This window comes from Piliocolobus tephrosceles, chromosome 2 (genome assembly GCF_002776525.5).
Source record: "Piliocolobus tephrosceles isolate RC106 chromosome 2, ASM277652v3, whole genome shotgun sequence".
In the NCBI taxonomy this organism is placed as follows: domain Eukaryota; kingdom Metazoa; phylum Chordata; class Mammalia; order Primates; family Cercopithecidae; genus Piliocolobus; species Piliocolobus tephrosceles.
The window spans coordinates 178,309,008-178,312,876 of record NC_045435.1 but is presented as its reverse complement, the minus strand read 5'-3'; the positions used below and the strand labels follow the sequence as shown (position 1 = coordinate 178,312,876).

At 38.9% G+C, this 3,869-nt stretch overlaps 1 pseudogene; it reads right to left on the bottom strand.

The window, feature by feature from the left end:
- Positions 1 to 849: 849 nt before the first annotated feature.
- On the bottom strand, positions 850 to 3,244 carry LOC111550135 (annotated as a pseudogene).
- Positions 3,245 to 3,869: the final 625 nt, after the last annotated feature.

The following is a 3,869-nucleotide window of genomic DNA, read 5'->3' as shown; positions in this document are numbered from 1 at the left end:
GTGATCATTCTACTCTTTTAATAAAAACATATCTGTTCAAACCATAAGGTACTTCTAATCATTCAATCTTTTAGGAAGCATTAGAAAAAAACATACATACTAATGAACAGTGAGTTTAGGCACAGGTTCACATAGTTTGTTTTACTTTCAGGAAATCCAGAACCTCTAGGAAATTATTAAATTATGAAGAAGTTACATTTTATAAGCTCTTTCCCTCAACTTTGGCTAAATGCAACAATTTATATAGCTACATTTAGAAAACTAAATGTAGAAAACTAAATGATCATGAGGCAGAAATGTAAAATGGTATATTTATTTTAATCTTTACTGAAAAATGATGTTTAGGGGTGGGGTGGCTCACACCTGTAATCCCAACACTTTGGGAGGCCAAGGCAGGTGGATCACCTGAGGTCAAGAGTTCGAGACCACCGTGACCAACATGGTGAAACTCCGTCGTCTCTAATAAAAATACAAAAAATTAGCTGGACATGGTGGAGCATGTGCCTGCAATCCCAGCTACTTGGGAGTCTGAGGCAGGAGAATTACTTGAACCCGGGAGGCAGAGGTTGCAGTGAGTGGCGATGGTGCCATTGCACTCCAGCCTGGGCAACAAGAGCGAAACTCTGTCTCAAAACAAAACAAAAAGAAGAATGATATTTACACAAAGCTCTTAATATAGCAACCTGGTTAAAAAACAAGGTGAATCAATGCTATCGCATATGTCCTTGAGCTGAGAAATTTCTTACTTATGGAGTCATGCTCAGGAAGCAATACTTAAAATCTTAAACTGTAAACTCTTAGCTTGCAACGTTTTGATTTTTCCTGTACCTTGCAAATTTCTCAGTGCCACTAAATATATTGTCTACTATTTCTTCTTAAAGAACTAATGTTCATAAAAAGGATTATCATCGTCATCCTCATCTGATTCAAAATCAACCCCTTTTAATAGCTGGCTCTGGGACATGTTTTTGCTGGTTGATGTGCTGGACCACTTTTGATCTGTCTATGAAGTGGTAGGAAAAATGTCTTCTTCCACATCTGATTCATCTACCTCAATCACCTCTGAGTAATTCTTAGTGACATTTTGGGAAGGCTGCTATCTTGTAGATTTAAAGGCATCTATAATAGACATATTTCTAGACGCTGGCACAGTAGTCTTTGAGTTCTTGCCATGAGTAGAAGTCTCCAGAACAGTGCCTGCTCTTCCTCTTTGAGACCCTCCTCTGATGCTGAATTCTGTCCTCTTCCTCCTCTTCCACCTCTTCCTCAGCCGCTTCCTTTGTTGGTTGCTGCCGAGATGCTAACATCAGAGTCATTAGCCATCTGTTCTGCTAAATCTATACTCATAAGGTCATGAGCACTAAAGGCAGAAGCAGGTTCCTCTGATTGAGATCTGGATGTCATCATTTTCACTAGTATTTTTTTGTCTGTTTTCTCTGAAATGACATACTTCCTCATTTATTTTATCTTCTAGGGCATCAATATGATGCTTTTAAAGAAATTGCTGTGTTTTTTACAACTGGTATGTCACTAATTCCTCAATGGCATCTTTCTTTTCCTTGTCTACAAATTCTTGTATTGCTTCACCCATCCCTCTTTCTGTTAGCAGTGAGAGTGGCACATTCTTCTCTGCAGTTTGAAAATATTGTTTTACAAGATCTTCTACCCTTAAAGTTGTTCCTTCTGAAGAAGATTTTGTGGTAAATTTCCTAAAGTTGATCTCTTCTCCTGTTTTTTCCTTTTGTTCTCTATGCCTGAAAAATGGATAACGTCTTTTGGATTAGCTACCAGATCCACAAATTTCTGACTAAGGCGAAGAACGTTGAAATGTTCAAAACCTCCACTGTAGTCCACTCGCAGTGGTATAAAAGGCTTCTCTGGCTAGCGAGAATTACCCAGATGTTCCCGTTTAGCATTTTCAAGCATTTCTTCAATCTTCGCCACACAGAAGCTTTGTATGGTTTGGGTTACTTCACAATTATCTGGCTTAAAAAATGTCTGGATGATTAGCCAGAACAACATCCTTCATGAAAAACTACTGCACTGTGTGAAGAGGAATTTTCTGCATATTCATTTTCCTCCCTTTATTACACAGAAAACCAACATGTTTCTTTACAGCTTCTCCTGGGGAAAGAGAAGTAACCACTAAGCTTCCAGGTTTTGAGGTATAAAACAGTAGTTGTTCTTTTTTTTTTAGATGGAGTTTCACTTCTGTTGTCCAGGCTAGAGTGCAATGGTACGATCTCGGCTCACTGCAACCTTCACCTCCCAGGTTCAAGTGAGTCTCCTGCTTCAACCTTCCAAGTAGCTGGGATTACAGGCATGCAGCACCACACCCAGATAATTTTGTATTGTTGGCAGAGACAGGGTTTTACCATGTTGGTTAGGCTGGTCTTGAACTCCTGACCTCATATGATCCACCCACCTTGGCCTCGCAAAGTGCTGGGACTGCAGGCATGAGCCATCGCGCCTGACCTGTTGTTCATTTTTGGTTGGAGCTATTTTACACTCATGTGCACGGCCCCAGATAACAAGACCAATGAAGTCATCCAAAAATTATTCTGGACTGAAGTTGGTACTTCCATGTTTACTCCTGTAATCACAAATAAGTTAAACCAAGAGTTCTCATCTTCTTTTGATCTCAACATTGTTACTTTCTTATTGACAAACATTCGATAGAGCCTTTCATCTGGAATGGATCCTAAATCATATAGTGCAATCTTTGTGCTTCCTTTCTGAAGCAAAACCAGACTAATGTTTATCTTCTCCTTGGACATCGAACGTCCAAAGTGATTTACAAATCCAACACAACTTAAAATGTCCAGGGCACAGCGTGCATGGGCCCCCATGGGATCATCATGATTATCATGAATACTAAACACTGGAATTGAGATGTTGAGATTGCCATCTTGATAGCTCACCCATGGAAACTTACTAAAACCAAAGTCGACTGATTGATCACTGAGAATTTCAAAGTGGACAGGACTATCACCCATACAACATTTTCTTAATAACTTGAGGCAGGTATGTAATGTTTTCTTCGAGGGCTTATTTTCATGAAAAAGATCACCACCTAACAAAATAAAATCCACTTTATTTTCCTGGGCAAGTTTTAAAATTTCATCAGTGTTACACATGTATCATTTCTTCTGACCGCATCTTTCTCCATAAATCCAAGATCAGTGTGTGTTGCAACTAAGATTTTAAACAAGTTTTAATCATCAAGTGCTTCTGCAGGACTCATTTTTATGGTCAGTCAAACTCCTCTGTGACCAAGTTCTTCTCCAAGAATCCCTGGGTCCTGTACTCAAATGTCAGAAAATTCCATCTATTCCAAATTCTAGAAATTCCCACTCCTGGACTCTTCAAAGCCCCACCCATTGGGACCCAAGGCTGTCTTCTTTCCAGGAAGAAAGGGTGGGATCTGTGAGAAGAAAACAGCATGGTCGGACTTGCCTCTGAGAATCCACAGGGCCATAAACCTGAATTCTCTCCTTACTATTTTAACAGAAGTTTCTGGAAATCAAACAAAACAAAACCTTTCTATTTCAGGTTTCTGGCCCTGCCACCGGCATTTAAGATATCTTGTTGATGTTAAGGGGAGAAATCCAACATCATGTTGAACATTGCTTCAGGATGCTGAAATTAGAAAAGGAAAGAACAGATAAGGATTTTAAAGTCAGCTTTTATAATTATGCTCAATGAGGTAAAGAAAAATATACTTGCTGTGAATGAAAGAAAAGCAATCCCATTGGAATAATGGAAACTATAGAAAATAACCAGATGGCAATTCTAGAACTGATTAATACATTATTTGAAAAATTTTAAAAAGTCACTGAATGCACTTACCAGGATGGAGATGACAAAGT